A 22,713-nucleotide genomic window follows, 5' to 3' on the forward strand; every position below is an offset into this window, starting at 1 on the left:
TCTCTCTTGTTTTTCTTAGTCAATCTAGCTCAAGTTTTGTCTATTTTGTTTATATTTTCAAAGAACCAATTCTTGGTTTTGTTCTTCTCCACGTGTTTTATAGATCTATTGTTTAAAGGGAAGGTTAAGGAACAGAAAGCAAATAGTTTGAATCCCTTTAAGATAATTCTAAACTTGGCTGTGTAGGGAAGGAGAGACTTGTTGAACTGAAAGTGACATTGGCACTGCTTAGGTAGGAACTGGCACTATTTCTGGAAAAGTTCTTTGGCATTCTTCATCGCAGTCGCAGCTGCAGCAAAGAGAAGCCTTGTTGTGCATTTTGTGCAAAATACATAATAAAAAATGAATAGCGTATATTTACTTATGTGCTTATTATGTGCCGGGCATTATTATAAGACTTTTACATATATTAACTCATTTCATCTTCATAGTAATCCAGTGAGGTAGGTACTATTATTAATCCCATTTTACAGATGAATAAACGGAGGCAGAGAGTTTAAATCATGGCTTGTAAATGTCGGAACTGCGATTCCCATTCAGGTTCTGGCTTCAGAGATGCTACACTGCCTCTATTAATAAATGCATCCTTTTGATGGTGGTATTGGTGATGGATGAAAGAGACATGCAAATTGGTCCTTCCTTTAAAGTTTACCAGTGGGTCTTAGGGGTGCCTGGATGGCTCAGTCGGTTAAGCCTCTGACTCTTGATTTTGGCTCAGGTCATGATCTCAGGGTCATGAGATCGAGCCCTGCATGGGGCTCCCCACTCAGCGGGGAGTCTGCTAGAGATTCTCTCCCTCTGCCCCTCCACTTGCTCTCTCTAAAAACAAACAAATAAATGAATCTTTTAAAAATATAGAGTTTGCCAGTGGGTCTGAATTCTACTTAGAATCTGCCAATGCCTTGAAACATGCTAGCTCCCCCTTACAAAGCTTGCACTTAGGGCTTTGAATCCAAAGTCTCCACTGTTCCAAGCTGAGCTATATGCTAGCTTTCTTCCCTGGGTCTGGACCTCCGTTTAAATCTCTGCAATGAACATATTCACTTGCCAAGCCTTTACAATGGCTCTGACTCAGCTAATGTCAGCATCATGGTCTGTGATGCCAACAGGACACCCTGCTGGGCACTTGGGCACGCATGACCCAGGTTACCTACACTTCTGCCCTTCCCACCCTCTGTGGCATCTGTCCCATCTTCAGACCTACTGTTCTCCCTTCCTGTTGTTGCTCTGGGCTCATTAAATTTTTCAAATAAAACCTGACTGCCACTTCTCCATTAAGGCTGGCCATTTGATAAAGGGCCGCGTTTTAAAAGGTTAATCTTATTATTCTAGAGACCAACAGTAGCTAAAGCAGAACAGAGTCGGAGCTGGTCAGGTACTTCGCGGGGATTGGAGGAGAAGAGGGTGGATGGAAACCTTCCTTGACACATCACCGGGCCACGGATCTGATGCAATAATCTGTAAACACACACACACACACACACACACACACACACAGGCTCCGTAGTCACAGCGTGCTTCTCCCTCCTGCCAGAACATTGAGTCGGGAAAAATATTCAGACTCTGAGCTGGGACGTTGCTAGTGAAGGGGAGATTTCAGGTGAGAAGTAAATGTGTAGAGAGGATGCAGTGACCTTTCTTGTTTGCAGTGTTTTCATTCTGCAGCTTGCACGGCAGGGACCCTGACATCAGAGGCTCTGATGGCCCGAGGCTGTGTTGGAAAGGAAATAAATGAGCCTGCCCTACTTCCAGAGGCTCTAGTAATGTGTGTGCGGCACGGAACCTGGGCAGGGCAAGATGTGCGTAGACGGGCGACCTCTAGTGGCTCCAAGTGGGAGTTGCATCGCCTGCTCGGCCACAGAGGGAACCCTGAGTCAAAGCACACAGGGTCTATCGAGAAGATCCTGTTTGTCCAACACCCACCTGGACATTAGGGAAGATTCCAAGGAATTACAAGCAAGCAAACTTAAGGCGCTTATCCCCTGGCCTGGGGAAATCAAAACAGCACATGGTTTCTCTATCGACTTGATGCCGTGGGAGTTTCCAATCACATGGATCAGAGTAATAATCCAGGAAGCTGAGCCCGGAAGGACGATTGGACTTGGGATGAAAAGAGGAAGGGCGTTCCGGGTTGGAAGAACAGCACGAATCAAGCAGGCAGGGAGAAAAACCTTGATGACACGGAGCAGAGTTTTCTAGTGAGAAAATCTGACTCTGTGTGTGTGTTGGGATGACTGAAAACTAAGCCACATGGTAGGAAGCCCAAGAACAGAAGATCCAGCCCTCCTGAGCTCTTTGTAAGGGACCCTCTTCAGGTCTCCACTGAGAAATGATGGCCCTCCGACGACATGATCAGGGATTGCAAACTCAAAGCCTCCCCTGGCCAGATCGTGCATGGCAATGCATGAAACAGACCGGATGGAGGATTCTGGCATTTCAGAGATGTCAACTTTGGTTTTAAATTTTGCAGTGATATTTAGCTAGCCCCGAGTAATGAATACAGCCGGAAGTAGGGGAGGCTGTGACAAAAATGGGAGGGCTTGCACCTTCTTACCACGGCAGCAGTGACTCAGCTCGGGCCAGTTGTTACTGTCAGGAATGTAGACCCACTTGCCAAATATTCCAAGCCAGCAAGAGAAGTACATTATCTACAATTTTACGTGAAATCTCTCAGTGCAGAAATGTTGGGTCAACTTTTTGAAACATGGTACAGATTAAACCAAACATTTGGCCTTCAGGTTGGCACTTAGTGAGCTGGGGTTCCATTCATCAAGTGTATTCTGAAGATGTTTTAAGACGTGGAATGAAACAATCAAATTTTACTGTAATTCTCATGATTTGGGGGAAAGCTAATAACTGCTTCCTTTTTCTTTTCCTTTTTCTTTTTTTTTTTGTGGGAGAGGGAAGTGTTTTTTTCTCTGATGAGGGCCTTGAAAGGAGCTTGCTATGACAAGCCCTTTGCTTCTGTCTCTTGCCCCTCATTCGCAAGTTGGGGTCACCTTCCTGAGCCTCTGTTTTTTCCCCCCCTGGAGATATAATTGACATGTAACATTGTACTAGTTTCAGGACTACAACATAATGATTTGATATTTGCGTAATTGCAAAATGATCACCACAGTAAGTTCAGTTAATGCCCATTGCCACACAGCTACAAATTTTTTTTTCTGGTGATGAGAACTTTCAAGGTTTACTCTCTTAACCCCTTTCAAATATACCATACAGTATTACTAACTATAGTTGCCCTGCTGTCCATTATATTCCCAGGACTTATTTATTTTATAACTGGAAGCTTGTACCTTTTGACCACCTTCCCCCATTTCCCCCACCCCTAGTACACCACGCCTCTGGCAACCACCAATCTGTTCTCTGTATCTGTGACTTCAGTGGTTTACTGCTGTGGTTTTTAGATTCCACATATAAGTGAGATCATATGGTATCTGAGACTGTTTTCTCATCGTTTTAACTGCAATCTAATTAGAGGTGCTTTTGGCTCAACAATGTATGATTCCTAAGGTACCCTTATATCTAAAATTCTATGATTCTTATTCCAGTGTGGAAGAGGACGTGTTTTTCAGCTGACCTCACCTTACAGAAAGCTCAGAGAGTTTCATTTATGTGCTAGGCTCCTGTCATCCTTCAAGGGAAGCAGTGAGGTGTAGCAAGGTTGTGGTTAACCGTGGCCGCACATTAGAATGAACCGGAGAATTTGCAACAAACCCAATGCCAAGCCTCATTCTGAGCCACTGAGACAAATTGAAGGAGAATCTAGAGATGGGTCCCAAAAGCATGGGGACGTTTTGAGGGCTCCCCAGGTGATTTTTTTTTAAGATTTTATTTATTTATTCATGAGAGAGAGAGAGAGAGAGGCAGAGGGAGAAGCAGGCTCCCAAGGAGCAGGGAGCCCGATGCGGGACTCGATCCCAGGACCTTGAGATCATGACCTGAGCCGAAGGCAGACGCTTAACCATCTGAGCCACCCAGGCACCCTCCCCAGGTGATTTTAATGTGCAGCCAGGATTTGAGAACTACTGGTGTTGGCAGAAGGAGTCCTTCAACCCAGGCTCTGGCATCTGACAAACCAGGCAGGGGCAAACCGTACTGGAGCCTGAGACCAAAGGAAAAACGTGGCTCCTTTATACATTCATCAAAACATCCTCCCCTAGTTTAGACAAAGTAAGAAAAGTTACTAGAATCTCCACAATCAGAAATTAGGACTGTATATAAAGTCTGCGTGGCTCAATCGGCTCACTATCGTCAACCTTCATCAGCTCATTGGGGACTCCATGGACCCGCAATACCAGGAACTGTGGGCTGATTGGAAGTCACTGGTCCTCTTCCACAATAATGCAGGCTTATAAAACAGACCAACTGCTGTCTGCCTTTATTGACAATCATGATAGTTCATTGATCCTGGATAATTTTGCATTCATTTAGGGATTTAAAAAACCTGGAATTCAAATATTATTTATCTTGCTAAATTACTTATCTTGAGTTGTTTGCCGCCCGCTCAGAGGAACGCGCCACTCATTCCGCCCAATCCTGGTTCTGAACCCGGATTTAAATCCTGCTTCTGCTTGGGCAAGTTACTGATCCGATCTAAGCCTCTCTTACTCATGTGTAAGGCGAGGTTAAAGCAAGCATCACCTCTGCGGCGTGATGAGGTTCAAATGAGGTAACGTGCCGAAGTGCTTAGCACAAAATGGGAGCTCTCTCACGTGCATGAATGTGGGTTGGCTAATATCACATACAAAGATTGTGTAATACCATGGTTACCATGGTTTTCATTTGTCTGCTTATTCCAAGAAAGTTGGCTTACCTTGGGTTTGTCACTTCTTAGGTACAGGATTGGGGTTGAATCAACATCATCCAGTGTCTCCAGTCACGGGTGTTCAAGCTCTTCCATAAAACCCGAGGGATCAAAAAGTAACCAGATATTATTTATAGCTGAACAATGACACGATAAACTGCCTGATGGGTGTAATTATTTTCATCTATTTTATATGTTTGGCTCTGTGGAAAGTTTACCTTAACCAAGTTAAATAAAGCATTCCATAGATTTTAAATGTTTGAGGACTACTCTTCTAGATCATATTTCTCAAAGTTTCAAGTCCATGAGATTCAGCTGGGGGTCCTGTTGAGATTCAGATTTTGATTCTGCAGGTGTGGGGTGGGGCCTGAGGTTCTGTATTTGTTGCAAGCTCCCAAGCAGGATTGGCTATATAATTTGTGGGGTTCAGTGCAAATGAAAATAGACCCCCTGTTCAAAGACTATTAACGATTTCAAGATGGCGATGACAAAGCATTAAACCAGGCGCAGAGCCCTTCTAAGTGTGGGGCCCGGTGTCACTGCAAAAGCCACACACCCACGAAGCCTGCCTTGCTCCCAGGTGATACCTGTGTTGGGGCCCACCACCATACTGTGAGTGGCAAGGGTCTAATCAGTGGGGGTCCAACAGAATTTTCTGTGACAAGGGAGACGTTCTATGCATGTGTTGTTCAATACAGTAGCCGCTTAGACGCATGGAGTTGTTGAGCCCTTGAAATGTAGCTTGAGTGGCCCAAACTACCGTTTTGTTGGACTTTAGTTAGATTTAAGTAGCCCTGTGAGTCTAATGGTCACCCCATTGGACAACACAGTTTGGTTGTCAAGTTTCTCCAGCAGGGTAGTTTCCAGCTGAAGCACGTTGTCAGCCTGCAAGCTGACTACATAACATTAGTCAAGGGAAGTCAGCCCAGATCTTTTTCTTTATGCTTTAATAGATCTATTTAATCTTTTTTTTTTTTTTAATCTGACAGGTAATGCTATTCCCAATATTCTCATGACAAAGACCTGGCCTAATCTGGGAAATAATAATTTTTTTTACAATAAAAAATTTCTATTTAATTTACTGCAGAAAATATTGGTAATTCATATGTTAAAAGTTTCTCATCTCCTTTCATAGGAAATGATTGACAGCCTTTAAGTGCCGTCTGCGTCTTTTAAACTTCAGTGACTGACACTCTTCGGGCAGAATACATTTTCCTACAGCCTTGAAATATGACTTGATTTCCCTGATGTGAAGCCGGTTTTCAGGCGTCTGGGCTGCTTCTCGGGCTTTTAACCCTCTGTGGTCAGACCTCCTATTTCTGGTAATGAGACCGAGGCTGCCCAGGAAGTAAGAATGAGCAAAACTGAGCTAGTGCCACCAGGCTTGTGGTTAGGAAACAAAGGGACACTTTCATTCTGAAGGATTTTTTTTTTTTAATTTGGGTTGAATGAAATCTCCAAATTGCTAAATTGTTAATCTCCAGAGAGGTTTTCTGATTTCCCCACTCCATTCAAGACTTTAAACTTTCTTTTTGAAACAGGATTAATTGGGCACTCAATGAAAGAGAGACAGAGACAGAGACAGAGAAAGAGAGAGTGGGGTGGGGAGAAAGATTAGAAATCGAACTTCTTGAGTCAAAGAAATAGAAGTAAGAAGATGCTAGCGGATCCGGGAGACCAGGAAGGAGGGAAGGAATGTGAGAAGAGGCTCATTTAAGAATGACCACCCTCAAACCAAAGCTCCATCCATCAGGAATTTCTAAGTGCCGGGAAAAATGGCCGTTGGTTTCTGTCACTGGTTTTTGTCTGGATCTGCAGTGAGTTCATGGCTCTTGACATCAAAGCATAAAGTACAGGAGGGATTAAACATTGTCCAAATGGGTCAGTGCTTGGCAGCCCCAAGATCCACTGTTCGGAAACCTAACACCTGGAAACAGACCCAGGAATCTGTAAGAAGTTAGTAAGTGATAGAGAGCCTGTGGCTTAAAAGGGGGGCATTATTCAAAAGTGTTAAGCCAACAGGCCAAACATTTGGGGAGAATAAATATTGCTCAATACTTATACTCTACAACAAAATAAATCCCAGATGGATTAAGTATGTGCTAAAAATAAACCAAAACCCAAACGATAAAAGTAAGGGTAGAAGAGTGGAATTTTGAGGTCAGGAGTGTGTATGTTCTTAATCTGAGTATAGTTTACTCTCCCACCGACCATGCACGAAGGGTTGCATGTCTGCAAATCCACACCGATAGCTGTTATTATCTGGTTTCTGGTTTTGCCATGCTAGTAGGCATGAGTTGATTTAAAACACATTTTTCGGGGTGCCTGGGTAGCTCAGTCAGTTAAGCGCTTTCAGCTCAGGTCATGATCTCAGGGTCCTGGGATCAAGCCCTGCATCATTGGGCTCCCTGCTCAGCAGGGAGTCTGCTTCTCCCTCTCCCTCTGCCCTTCCCCCTGCTTGTTCTCTCTCTTTCAAATAAATAAAATCTTTAGAAAAATAAAAATAAAGTAAAATGCATTTCTCTGACTACGAATGAATTTGAACATCTCTTCAAATACTTGTTTTTCTGGGTTTCCATTTTCCTAAAGTGCCTACATGTATCCCTTGCCCCATTTCTATTGGCGTTTCTGTATTTTCCTTTTTCTTTTTTTTTTTTTTTCGTTTCTGTATTTTTCTTCTTGATTTGAGAAGGTTCCCTGTGTATTCTAGATATTACTCTCTTGTTAATTTAGACACCACAAGTTCCATTTTCTCCGTGGTCATCTACTAACTTTATTTATGTTAGTCTTTGTTGAACAGAATTCCTTCCCTTCGATGCAGTAAAATCCATCTCACACAGATATCCAGTTGTTTGTGCCAGGAAGCGGGAAGCAGTTGGGGCACCCACTGCCAGGAGAGTGGATTGATAAGATGTGGTGCGCACCAAGGAGAACTGAGCAGAAACCATTAGAAGCAATGGACCAAATGCACACTGAACATCAAGGGTGAACTTTAAAGGTGTAGTGTAGGGTGAAACAAGAAGCAGAATGAGAAATATAACACCATATCATTTAAGTCCATTAAAATGTGTGAACATTATACAATACCTATTTAGCAAAACCATCTGCAAATTAAAAGATACATATTTAACCCATTGGAATGATGATGGGGGGATTGGGATAGGAAATGGGGATTAAAGAGGATAAACAAATAAGAGAGGAGCCTAGGAAGGCTCACCCACTGCTCATGTCTTACGAAATGAGGAATAAAACCAAATCTACTGCACCCCAGTATCCCATGCTCCAACACAGAAGGAGAAAAGACAGAGACATATTTTGATCATGTTGGGGTAAGAAGGCCTTCTAATCATGATGCTAAGGGCAAAAGTTATAAAAATAGGATGATAAAGCTATTGACATAAACTATTTTTATGCTGTGGGGAAACAGACGTAAAATCTGCCATCGTAACCATTTTTTAAAAGATTTATTTATTTATTTATTTATTTATTTATTTAAGAGAGCACGAGAGCACGAGCGGGGGTGGGGGGGGTCAGAGGGAGAATCAGGCTCGCAGCTGAGCAGGAAGCCCGATGCGGGGCTTGATCCTAGAACTCGGGGATCATGACCTGAGCCGAAGGTAGACGCTTAACAGACTGAGCCACCCAGGTGCCCCCATCATAACCAAGTTGAAGTGTACGGTCAGCAGTGTTGAATACCTTCACGTTGCTGTGCAACTTATCTCCAGACCTCTTTCCATCTTACAAAACTAAAACTCTGTCCTCATTAAACAACTCCCCCTTCCCCCTCCTCCCAGCCCCTGGCAACCCCCAATCTACTTTATGTCTCCATGAATTTGACTATTCTAGGTATCTCATATAAGTAGAATCACAGAGTTTGTCCCTAGGTGACTGGCTTATTTCACTGAACATAATGTCCTCAAGTTTCATCCATGTGATAGCAAGTGCTAGAATTTCCTTTTTTTCTAAGGTTGAATAATATTCCATTGTGTGTATAGACCATCTTGAGTTTATCCATTGATCTGTCCATGGATACTTGGTTAGTCCTAGGTGTGAGCTGTTATGAATAATGCTGCTATAAACACAAATCTACAGATATCTCTTCAAGACCCTGCTTCCACTTCTCCTGGGTCTATATACCCAGAAGTTGAATTGCTGAATCATATGAATTAAAAAGAGAATTACTGATTCTATTTTTAATTTTTTGAGGAACTGCCATAGTGGTTTTCATAGTGCTATATCATTCTATGTTCCCACCAACAGTACACAAGTGTTCCAATTTCTCCACATCCTCACCAACACTTGTTATTTTGTTCTGTTTTTTAAATAATAGCCAACCTAATGGTTGTGAGGGGTATAAAACACTTCTTAAGAACATGAAAAACTGGGGAAAATATTTCCATGATACATGGTTTATATTCCTGATAAAGAAAGGCCTCAATAATCAATAAGAAAAAGATGAATAAGAATTTAAAATAGCCTACGGACATAAATAGCAACTTAACCAGAGGAGACTAAAAGTAATTAATAAACCTGCATGCATGTTCCTCCTTTTCAGTAATTAGAGCAATATAAATAAAAACAACATGACACCATTTAGAGCATGTCAGTTGTCAAAAATGGGGAAAAAAGGGTAATACTCAGTGATGGTGAAGATGTGGAGAAGCAGGTGCTCCCATACAACACCAGCTGAATAAGAGAAGAGAAAGTCTGTCTTCCACTGACCATTCTTCCCAAGTTTCCTTGGTAAAGATTGCTTTTTATGTGACTTGGTTTTGGCTGATGAGCTGTAAGTGGAAGTGTTATGTAGGACTTCTGGGAAGGTTCCTTACTTTCAGGAAAGGAGAAGAGTGTTCATTTTTGTTCTTCTGCTTCTTCCTTCTGCTTTAATGGAACGTAGCTGTGATGGCAGGCACTCTGGTAACCATCTTGGACCACAAGATAACTTTGACTATGGAAATAGTATGATGCGGGCTGGTGCTGTGAAAGCCAGAACTTGAGTAACTTTAGATGTCTGAAACTTGGCCTCCTAGCTCCTAATATAGCCTCCTACAGCTCAAACCAATGTTCTATATTCGGCCTCAGACTGGCAATGGAAAATTCCCATTGTGTGCAGGTGAGCAGGGAGTCACATAGCTCTAAGGGACTTCCATCCCCTCTGAAAATGGTCAGTGTTGCCTGAAACAAAGATTACCATAAAAATATATTACTAAAAGTTTATTTCACAACACATGTAAATCAAACCATCATGCTGTATGCCTTGAACTTATACAGTGATGTATGTCAGTTATTTCTCAATGAAGCTGGTCGAAAAATTTATAAAATGTAATAAGTATAATAAAAATTTAAATAATTTAAGTTTCCAATAGTGTTTTTTTGTAAGACTTTAGCAAATATACTTCTTAAATTATTAAAGCTTAAAGTTACATTGAAACTTCTGGGACACTTAGGGTCACTTTAGCTCTTTGCACCCATGTGTTGGTGACATACTTTCCATTTTTTCTCAAAGCCTTCTTGCCTCTTTTAATTGGCGCTCTAGGTATGAAGAGAGCTGCTCAATGGGAACTCACTCCCTGTTCCCCAAAGCCATGCAATCTCCAGGAAGTTATAAAAGAGGTAGTTGCTTCGAAGCAAACGCATCGGGATAAGTTTTAAAATGGGGAAACCGGGGCCTTTTAGCCTGGAAAGGAAGAAACTCAGTGTGGGATAGCCATCTTTCACTACCTGAGGGCCTCAAGAAGCAGAGATTACATAGGGCGGGCTTTCTAGAATGACAGCTGTCCATCGGTGAGCCCAGCGCTCCCTTGAAAAGTAGTGAATTCCCCATCCCTCAAATTGTTTCTCCTGTAGAGAACATTGCTCCTGTGGGCTGCACCAAGTCAAGGTCCTGTGACGCTCTGGGGTTTTATGGCTGACTAAACATACAATTGCTTTATCAGAAGATGAAAAGAAGGCCTGGGTGTGTGAGGAGGAGGCTTTTAGGGCACATGCCTGGCAGCATCTGGGGAGTTCAGTTTCCTTAATGTCCTACCTTCCAGTTGAGCATCAGCTCCAGCCAGCCTGCTCTACCCACTGTCTCCTGGTCTAAACTAACTGCCTTCCTCTGCCCACTCAACCCTAACCATTTTCCCACACCTCTCTTCCTCCATTGAACCTTCTCTTAACCCTTCACCCTGCAGTTCACCCTGAGTTACTCGATGCACATCTGCTCTGACATCGTTGATAGAGATCACCAGGCTCTACACATCTGCCCACTCACCATAGAGCAGTAAGACATACAAGTTAAGAGAATGGTCTTTGGAATCAGACCAGAGTTAGAATTCAGGTCCCACCAATAACTACTTATTATCACGACTCAGCTTGGGTTTCTTCATCTGCCCGTTGGGGAGGAAGATGCAAATAGCAGCTCATGTTTGCACCAGGCACTAAGCGCCTCAGATGGATCATCTCTCCTAAGAGGTGGGTACTCTTTAGTCTCTTCACTTACCCACTCATAGGATTGCTATGAGGCCCATGGGATTCCTCCCCGCAGGCCTGGCCCACCGTCAGCACTATTTAGATACTACCTGTTATTCTTATTAAGGTAGGTCATGGGATCGCGTGCCATTCTAGCGTTGGTAGCCCCAGCTCTATTCCCTCCTCTCTACTGACCATGGCGACCCTACTGGATTGTGAGACCAAAGTTGAGAAGAACCGGTGAGTACCCTAATTTGGCACTCATTCACCTTCCTCTTGGACCGTTTCTGGGTCACTCCCATGTCTATGAGTGATTGGAGGATAAGAACGCTTGGTGACACTTCTGGGTACCTCCTGCACAGAGTGGTGAGCATCCCAAGTCCACGGGGTCACCATGAATGGAGGTGGTGTGTTGGAGAAGCTGAATCCTAACTGGGCAGGTCCTCCACATCAGGCTGGGACGGGAGCTCTTCCCAGGTGCCAAACTGTGCCTTGGAGAAAAATGACAGGCTGTGGGTGGGACCTCAGCTACAGCAAAGAGCTCGGGGGCCTCACAGCCTCCAAGCTCGCCTTGGCAACAGCTCTTCTCCCTGTTCCCTTTTGAAAGGGAATTATGTGACTGCTGGTACTAGGCAATTATCATTTGTGAACATTTTTTTTCTTGTGTCATGTCAGAGAAACACACACACCTTGCCTACGAACAGTACATTCAGGAATTACAGGCATAAGCCAATCTCGTTTTAAAAATGATGTTGCCATCTAAATTCTATTAACCCTACAATGCAATCTCCCCTAGACCAAAATATTGCAATTTCCTTCTCTTTTCACTTTCTTTTTCCCCAATCTAATTTGATTTTTGCTGTCTTTAGAGGATGCACAGTAATCAGGTTAAGCCATCGTCAATTCTAAGGTGCTGCCCTTAGAGTTCCTTCTCGTTCTATTTCAGCCTGTTCTTTACTTCTTCTTTAATCCACTTTCTGCCCAGTGAATATCCCAAGAAGAAGTGGACAGAGATAGATCATTTTGCATTGGAAACTTATCAGGTTGAAAAATAAATAAATAAACAAGCTGCTGCCCTCCAAAACTCAGGAAATCACATTAGCCTAGGGTACCAAATCTGTTTATTTTCCTTTATCAAAGGCATAGATTTCATTATGAAAGGTGGGCCCGCCTGAATGGCCAAAGGAGTCCCTAACGCTAAGGAAGTGCCAGAAATAATAAATGAATGTGTTTGCTATTGAAATAGTTCAATCTGAATTTCAGAAAGGATTATATTTGTAGGGTTTTTTTTTTTGAGGGGCAGTGAATAATATAGGTTTTAAATAATAATTCTGCAACTTCAGCTCTTTCTGAGGGCATGCAGAATTGCTTGCCAACTCCTGAAAGCCCAGACAGTAATTGATTTAACAAGACTGAAGCAATATTGCTTTTTATGCAGCTTAAGGTGTAAACAAATATTTCCTCTTAACACATTTCTAATGTTTGGTATAATAACATTCAACATATTAGATGAAAACAGACACAACTTTTTAAAAATCCAGTCTTCCTTTGTCCCGTCTCTTTTTATATCCAGGAAAATGAAGAATAGAATAATAAACTAGCATTAGCTAGGGCAAGTGATGAAGGCCAAGTGGCTTGTTTATTTCTTTCTGATAAATTTTAGTTCCACATCGCCTTGAAAAGAAGGAAAGGGGCTCTCTGCCCACAAGATCTCATCCAAAAGTGCCTTCTTATTGTTTGGGAAAGGAAAATGAAGAAGTAATACACTAGAATAACATTTCCATCCCAGCAAGGTGCCCCCGTGTATGGTTGGAGCTGCTGCGGAAAATGCTAGGATATGGAATCTTTCAGAAAAGCATCTTTGACATCGGGACACCTCTCAGCGAGGCTCCTCAATGGAAAACTTAGGCACCCTTGAAACTAATGTAACATTGCCTTTCAACTGTATTTTAAAAACAAACAATCAAGAAAACCCCTCAGGCATCCTGACTTGTTTGCTGGCTCCCATGTTCTGGTCAGCCTCGCTCCCCCCTCGGGCTGGCCTCACACGTTCTGGAACACGAGGATTCTGCCACCCTGAGACGAGACAGATTTGATGTTGGGATGACCTTCAAAGGCATCTTGCAGAAAACAAGCCTGCCAGGTTACAGACTTCCTTGGGGACAGCTCAAAGATGTGGCCTGGAAAATTCTTCAATCAGGAAGACTGGCCATGAAGGAGCGGGAGGTTTCTGCCGTGTGAGGGGAGCGTCCATGTTCCTCCAAAGGAGAAGACAAGTTATGTCATCCACAGGGGCAAGAAAACGACGTATAAAGGCCCGTTGGCAAAATCTTGGTCTTTGTCAAACTTAAAATTGGACTAGTCACTGATGAAGAAATGAATGGATCTGCCTAGATATCAATAAACATGAACGGACATGACTATGTCTGTCTGTCTACCTGTCTGTCTGTCTGTCTATCATGACATACAGTCCCATTTATCATGTTTTGCTAATATTTACTGTTTTATTTAGATGACTTAACTTGGCATAGGTAATGCCACACTGTTTACTCTCCCGTTTTGAAATGAACAAAATTAAAAGAAACTTGTCCTTAGGTAATGCAATAGGTAAAAGTCTATTATCAGATCATCGTCAGTGACTCTAAGCAGGCTGGGGAGAAGACCCTTAAAAGGAAAATTGAGGGGCGCCTGGGTGGCTCAGTCGGTTAAACGTCCGACTCTTGATTTAGGCTCAGGTCATGATCCCAGGGTCCCAGGATGGAGCCCTGAGTTGGGCTCCCCACTCAGCACGGAGCCTGCTTCTCCCTCTCCCTCTGCCCCTCCCCACCCTGCTTGTGCATGCTCTCTTTCTCTCTCTCAAATAAATAAATAAATCTTCAAAAAATGAAAATTGATGAGAAGAGCAGGCTTGTACCCTTCGTGAAGCAGACACAAACACAATTACAATTTGCCTCAAACTGCAGGCAATTTACCTTTGGATTGATGTCAAACAGGGAAAATTTCAGCCTGAGGACACTTTCAAAAAAAACTGATCAGTACTGAAGAACAGAAGAAACAGAACTAGGATAGGCGTGTTAATGGAAACGCCATTTAGTCATGCCCGAGTTTTACTATGAACATGGCAATGGACTGAGTATCATCGAAGCAGGTAAATCTTCTGGTGCCTTCACCCCACCATTCATCCTGCCTACCTGTCATGATTCTAAAGTAGGAGTTTTCTTCCTTCTTTCTGTTTTTAGTTGGTAATTATGTCTGAGCACTCAGGTGCTGCCATAACGTACCTGGAAAATGTCCTAGAAGGGAGGCGTAACCCACCAAGGTCCATAACCACAAAGAATACTTGAGGATTTTCAGTATTACTGAAGCACAGCAGAAAACAACTCAAAGCAACTTTATCACGACTGACTATCTTTATTTATCAAGTGTCAAGCTTATCATGATTGCCTACCCTTGTGTAATAAATATCCACCTATTTACTTGTTCAAATGGAAATGGTGTGTCATTAAAGTTGCCTGAAACTGAGGCCACCTGGGTGGCTCAGTCGGTTAAGCATCCGACTCTTGATTTCGACTCAGGTCATGATCTCAGGGTCGTGGGATCGAGCCCCGCATCGTCGGGTTCTGTGCTCAGCATGGAGTCTGCTTGTCCCTCTCCCTCTGTTCCACCCCTGCTTGCTTTCTCCCTGTCTCTCTTTCAAATAAATAAATAAATCTTAAAAAAAAAAAAAGATTCTCTCCCTCCCTCTCTCTCTCTCTGTTCCTCCCCCTGTGCTCATGTGTTCTCTCTCAAAAAAAAAAAAAAAAAAAGTTACCTGAAACCAATGTAATTCATTCAAGGGTCCCTGCTGAATCTTCTCACCATTATCCATCTCCATTGTCCAGGGAAGACCTAGATCATGATGCCATCTGGTGTTTCAACAAACAAGCCACAGGAAGGGCTTTGGGTTAGGTGCTATGATATGGTGCTTTAGTAGGTACGTCTTGGACCCAGTGCTGAGACTCTTTTCTTCAGCTCCTGGGTGCAGCAGAAGCACATGTTGATGTCAGCTCATCCCTACTTCCTTTTTTAAGGGAGAAGCCATATAGAGCAGAAAGTCCAGCTGGGAAAAGAAAACGAAGGTCAAAGGGATAGGGCCGTGGGATTTTACCTGGGGTTCTCCTCAATCCAATCTCCTTCCTTGGGGGCTGTTTTTGTTGTAGTGGGTGGATGGCTTTTCTTTTGGCTTCCAATTCATTTCAGTCTATTCCACTCCAATTTAATTTCTCAACCTCCTACACACACATCCACCTGCTTTCATTTCCACGTGGGGAAGAAAGGGAAGAGTAACTGGGGTGAGCTAGGCAAAGAGGGGACGAGGAGGGAGGCAAAGGAAGCAGACGGGGTTTGGAACCATGACTTTGAGAAGTGCTGGGGAGGGTGAAATCATGTCGCAGCCATTTTCTCTGCCCAACTCATGGTCTCACTCCATACCTCAGTGGGACTCTGCGCGTACGTACTGGGGTGAGGAGGAAGGGAAACTGGGTTTAGAGTGGCAGGAAGGGAAATATGAGAAGAGGCAAGAACTGAAGTGGGGGAAGGGAAGGCCCAAGAACAGTTCCCTTGAGTCTCCACTTTCTTGACTTTGCCTCTATGTTTACCCTGCATAGTGTGTGGTTACAAAAGCAAAGACTGCAGATTCAGCAGCCAAGGCATGAAAATTAAAATTACTCACCTTTGGAGAAGGACACATTTGTGATCGGGTAAATGGAATGACTATGTTCATTCATCAGAGGCCGCTATGCAATGAATTTCCAACTGGTTAACTTCTAAATAACAGGACTTGTTCTAATGAAGGCTGAAAGGTACTTGAGTTTGGGTCTTACACTGTAAAAAGCATCAGGATTTGCACTTATTTCAAACTTGGTAGGAAGCTCTTGATATAAAGACATAGCAATTCCTGACCAGTGGGTCTTTATCTGTGTGGGCAAATATCTGAGAAATCAATGGCTGAACATGAAAAGATTATGGCACAAAGAGAAAGAAAAGTCCTAGAGACAAACTCTGGTAAGGTATATCCAAGCACCACGTAGAGGAGAAGTTTCTCTGAGGCTGATGGGAGCTAGGTCCCCATCTCAGGGAGGGATATATCCACCTATCAGAATTTTATGCAATTAAGCATTTCAGTCCAATTCTGCCCGCCAATCCCCCTATGATGATCTGGCTTCCCAGAGAGCTTGCCTAAAAGGGGTAGAGGACATTGATCAGGCCAGTGCAAATTTCTGAGCTATCCGGAGTTATATATCTTATTATCAATTAATATGCCTACATGTTATGCATTCATTTTAAAATTCTAATTGCAATTCAAAGTGAATATTCAAACTTGTATTCAAACTGAGTCCAAAATGACAATTTGCAAAGCTCCTTCAGAGCCAAAGGGAGTAGTCATTATCAAGATCAGCAATTGTTTCTAAATGTGCAGCTCCCAAAATCAATGGAAGCTGGCATCTACAAGGAAATCAAATTGTAAAAGATTACTCCGTTTTGAAGGCACCTTAAGTGAGTCATTTCGCAGGGCTGACTCAATTGGTTATATATTGGTTTTGAATTTACATACTTTACTTCCCATTACTAATTTCATCTTGCTTTTTAGCCTGCATTTATGCTGATGGCAGAAAACATATGAGCTTGTCAACCCTTCTAGCTTAAAGACATCTCTTTGGGGTAATTATCCAGTCTTTCAGGATTTCTCCCCCTGTTGGGTTGATGGGGCCACCTTTTGGGTCTTTCCAGAATCTATTGTGGTGTTTCTTGACCCACCTGTTCTTTTGGGCATCACGCTTATGGCTCTGAGTCTGGCCATTGCCTTTGGAGTTGAGGTCCCCACCCTCTGTGGCCTCCTCATCTCAACCCCAGTCTTCTTACAGTCAACCAAATCTCTAAGACTATCTGGAGCTCCTGAGGAGTCTCTGATTCTTGGATACCATCGCCTCAGTTGTTGGTCTTGTATGCTTCCCCAAGGTAAGAGACATATACTTTTCATGCTAAGGATTTCAAACCTGTTGTTAGCAGCTATCATCTTGTTTTCTGGTGAAACAGGAGCTGAGAATCCAAACTCTGCCCCTGGCCCCCACTTTGGTTTTAGGCATCACCTTAGACCCCAGGACTCTGACAGCCATAGTGTGAAAACCACTGATTCAAACAATAGTATTTTAAAGAAGGGGCAGGTATGATGACATCTATGTTTTAGGAAGATCACTCTTGGCAACTATATGAGTTTTTTCAGAGGGGGTATCATACACTTGTCTTCGACCACTTCAGATCTTTCCAGTGTCTCCTTTCTCTCATTCCAGCTGCAGCCATGGCAAACAACTCTACATGGGTTCTGACTGAGTTAAAGAAGGAATATCCTGAGAGTTGTTTGCTTCTCCCCAGGACCATATGCCACTGGCCTCCCACCATGAGGTCTCTTTGGTGATAACAAGGTGGGGGACTTCACAGGATCCTTCACAACACTCACAAATACTCACCTTGTCCATTCAGGACCTTACCACTCCATACAGATGATTTCTCTCTTTTTCTTCCTAACAGGATGGTCCCAAGATGGAACTTACATGGCTTTTTAGAGGATGGTTTTCCAGGGTCAAATAATCGGTCACTCTTAACAACAGCCAGTGCAGTCATGCTTCCTTGTACTCACTCTCTCTCCCTTCGTGTCTCTCTTCCCATCCTTCACTACTGCTCCCTTACTATGTGCTCCCTAAGAAAGCATAAGCCTCTGCCTCTGGCTGAAATGATGGGCCAAGAATCCAAGGCAGAGGAATTTCCAGCAGATCCCAGTCAGTGGAAGCCCATTCTTGAGTTTGGATAACTGGTGGTTTTGCCAATAATTTATGTGAGAGATGACCTAGACTTTGTGACAGGGAGTAGCTATGAGAATGAAGAAGAAGAGGTAGACCAAAAGATATTTTGAAAGGAAAAAAGGTAGAACGTAATGACCAGTTAGATTTGGTCTAGGATGACCCCCAAGTTTCTAGCTGGTGCTCTTGCATGAGAAGGTCAGTTTTGTGAAGGCTGTGCTTAAATTACCTGTGGGACAATCATGAAGAGATGCCCAGTTATCTATCTGAAGCTTGGGAAAGAGATCTGAGCTGATCATGAAGCTGGACGGCTCATGGGGATGCCTGAAGTCAAGGAGAGAGCCAGCTGGGTCACCCAGAGCAAGCATGTAGAGTTAGAAAGGAGCCAACGATGCACCCCTGGCATGGACTGGGGGTTGGGGGGGTGAATAAAGTAGACCTATGGAAAAGGAAGGAGAAGTCTGAGACCTACGAACACATGAATCAGGTGGCATCTAGCTTATCATGTGAGAAAATAACTTCCAATACATTTTTACAGAAGGAAATGGAAGATTTCAGAGACAAGGTCAAAGAACTTTGTCGACACAAAATTGACATAGTAACTCCCAGCTTGCCTTAAGACATATAGGTATTAGTCCACATAATATGGTCACTACACTGTAAATCACTTTCAAACTCTGAAACTGGGAAGATTAAACAATGTGATCTCTGCAGAAACCAGAGTATTTAGGGGAACAAAATGCACACTTAAGGGAGGGGGAAAAATTAAGCTGCTGGCATCAATGAAGATTTCAATTTTAGTAACTAATGTGGGGGTTCCTTGGCTGCATCTGTGCTCAAATGTCCACTTGGGGAGCAGGAGGTATAATTCCTCAGTCTCTTTCTTAGCTTTATATCTGCATTCAAAAACATAAAATATGCATTTAAAAACAAACAACCAGCATAGTTGTAGAGTTTTTAATGATCATTTACAAAAGTGGCTATTATAGACTTTTGGAAAAAAATCCATTTTAATCATGTATTCTGGAACAAACTCAAAATATCATAAAAGCAAAGTGACTATTAATTCATTTAGATAAGTTTAATAAAAGACAACCTGGAACTAATCTAGTGTTATATATCATTCAGATACATTTACATTTTAATTTTAAAAGAGTAAGGAAGGGATCTAGTTTAAAAAACGAATTTAGGGCGCCTGGGTGGCTCAGTTGGTTAAGCGACTGCCTTCGGCTCAGGTCATGATCCCAGGGTGCTGGGATTGAGTCCCGCATCGGGCTCCCGGCTCGGCAGGAGGCCTGCTTCTCCCTCTCCCACTCCCCCTGCTTGTGTTCCTGCTCTCACTGTCTCTGTCTCTGTCAAATAAATAAATAAAATCTTTAAAAAAATAAAAAATAAAAATAAATAAATAAATAAATAAATAAATAACGAATTTAGCTTTATCTCTGACATTGGCCATGGCAACATTTTTCTAGATACGTCTCCTGAGGCAAAAGAAACAAAACAAAAGTAAACTACTGGGACTAAATCAAAATGAAAAGCTTCCACACAACAAAGGAAACAATCAACAAAACTAAAAGACAATCTTCAGAATAGGAGAAGATATTTGCAAATGACATATGCGATAAAGGGTTAGTATCCAAAATATATAAAGAACTGATATAACTCAACACCCAAAAAACAAACAGTCCAATTAAAAAATGGGCGGAAGACATGAACAGACATTTCTAGAGAAGACATGCAGATGGCCAAAAGACACATGAAAAGACGCTCAACATCGCTCATCATCAGGGAAACGCACATCAAAACCACAATGAGGTATCACCTCACACCCGTCAGAATGGCTAAAATTAAAAACATGAGAAACAAGTGTTGACAAGGATGTGGAGGAAAAACCCTCATGCACTGCTGGTGAGCATGCAAACTGTTGCAGCCACTGTGGAAAAGACTACGGACTTTCCTCAAAAAGTTAAAAATGGAACTACCTTATGACCCAGCAATTGCACTACTAGATATTTATCCAAAAGATAAAAAAGACTGATTTGAAGGGGCACATGCACCCCGATGTTTATAGCTGCATTATCAGCAATAGCCAAATTATAGAAATAGCCCAAGTGGCCATCAGCAGATGAATGGATAAAGAAGAGGTAGTATATATACACAGTGAAATATTACTCAGCCATAAAAAAGAAGAAAATCTTGCCATTTGTAACAACATGGATGATCTAGGAGGTATAATGCTAATGAAATAAGTCAGTCAGAGAAAGATAAATATCACATGATTTCACTCATATGGGCAATTTAAGAAACAAAACAAACAAACCAAGAAAAAAAGAGACAAATAAAAAAACCAGCCTCTTAAATATGACTCTTAACTAGAGAATAAGCTGATGGTTACCAGACGGGGAGGTGGGGGAGGGGTGGTGGGTGAAATAGGATGGGGATTAAAGAGAACACTCATCATGGTGAGTGCTGAGTAATATACGGAATTGTTATATCTCTGTATTGTACACTTGAAACTAATATAACACTGTATATCAATTATACTGGAATTAAAAATTTTTAAAAAGAAATGCAGCTTTAAAACACGTGAATGCAAATTTCTGGATACCATTTATATTACTTATTATTTTAATTTCCTTTAAAAATTCACAATATAAAAAGTAAATTCAAAGTTCATTTGCTTTCCAATATGTGTTTTTATAAGCACATTTGGTATATATGTATGTGTGTGTGTCTGTGCATGCATGTATATATATGAAATAAAATTCTATTTTCCACCGAATAAGGGCAGTTTCAGCTTCTGGCATACTCCAAGTCATTCTGTTTTCTGAAGTAGTGAATCCTACTATTAAGGTCTAAAACCTCGTTGCTCTAATTAAATGATAAACATCTCTGTATTTGTCCACTAATTTAAGACCAGCTCTAAGTAGAGCAATTGTAAAGATGGTGACAAATAGATCTCAACCTGGTATCAATAGACCAAACCATTAGTAGCAGGAAAGTGACTGCTAAAACACAATAAGATTTCTCAGTTAATCTTTTTTTTTAAATTTATTTTTATTTATTTATTTGAGAGAGAGAATGAGAGACAGAGAGCACGAGAGGGAAGAGGGTCAGAGGGAGAAGCAGACCCCCCGCTGAGCAGGGAGCCCGATGCGGGACTCGATCCCGGGACTCCAGGATCATGACCTGAGCCGAAGGCAGTCGCTTAACCAACTGAGCCACCCAGGTGCCCCAGATTTCTCAGTTAATCTTAACCAACGGGGTAACTACTTTTAGCTACCTTTGTCACATCAGATATTGACAAATATGTAGTTTTTTTAAATGACATTTCAAGATGAATTTGGTTGGATAATATATATTTGGCCATATTTTTCTCCCTGGCTCACATTAGGGTCACAACATCACAGTGACTACAAAGTGTTTGGAACAAATGAGGTGCAGTATATAGCTTTTGTTTTTCTAAGAAGGCTGAGTTATAGGAACTTTACATATCTGGGGGGAGGGCTTTTGATATAGATCCAACTGGGAAAAAAAAAAAAAACTTCCAACAAACCCTAGAGAAGGTTCCTTTGAGCACGGTGAGCTAACCTAGGATAAACTCCCTTCTGGCCAATAACTCTGCTTAGGTCACAGCTGTCGATTTGGTAAGCAGGTTGGCTTGTTGGTTGGAAAAATGCTGTGAGCGCAGATGTGAAACCTCAGTACACACACACACACACACACACACGTGCTATGCACACGTACAAGGTTACAATCACTGAGCCTAGAAGGAGAGACACAGATTTTCTCACCAATTGAAAATGAATAAAGCTACATGCCTCGGAATCCATTACTGTCATCCAGTTGGTATTCAGGCATCAACTGGGGGCATTTGTTAGCTACGTAGCTTTCAAGGTTAATTCAACATTAACAATGAGGAGTAGAAATGTGAGTAAATGCCAGAGTACCCCAAAGGAAAATGCATCCTCAAGGTCTGGGTCCCGTCGAGAACTTCCATCCTCCAGCACCCTTCCCTGACATGTAGTTTTAAAGACATTGTGTGGCCCTGGGCTGTCTCTGCAACTATAATCAGTGGGCAAGCACAATTCCTTTGATAGACAATGCTCCAGCAATTTCTAGCGGCCATTCTAACTGAACAGGATCATTGCCAATAAGGCAACGAAATACATATGCTCAACCCCACAGGTCTTGTTTCTCTGTGTGGATAGATGTATGTTTGGGTGCCTTGTCCAGGTGTGTGTGTTAGATCAATCCTGATTCGTTCTCTTTTCTCTTCTCTTTGAAATATAAGTTTTAATATCTTAGTAAGAAAGCTTTTCTCGGAAATAGATTTAGAACACATGGAGCGGAGTCTGCACAAGGGAAAGGGACATTGATGGGAATTCAGTAATGTGGGAGATACCCTTGCAATAGCTCTCCCCAAGAAGCCCCTTGTATCTATTCCACAACAGTAGGAAGGCATTGCTGTAAGTCAGGGATATTACTGCTGAGTTTTTCAGTTAGTAGTAGATGCTTCAGCTCTGGTTGCACTGACTTCAAGACATAAGTGACTTTAGGGCCTTGGAAATCGATTATTGGGCTTATTGAGCCCACGCATGGCAATGTTTTTGGGTC

The sequence above is a fragment of the Mirounga leonina genome, unplaced genomic scaffold, assembly GCF_011800145.1.
Source record: "Mirounga leonina isolate KUSES-001 unplaced genomic scaffold, KU_Mleo_1.0 Mir_366, whole genome shotgun sequence".
In the NCBI taxonomy this organism is placed as follows: Eukaryota; Metazoa; Chordata; class Mammalia; order Carnivora; family Phocidae; genus Mirounga; species Mirounga leonina.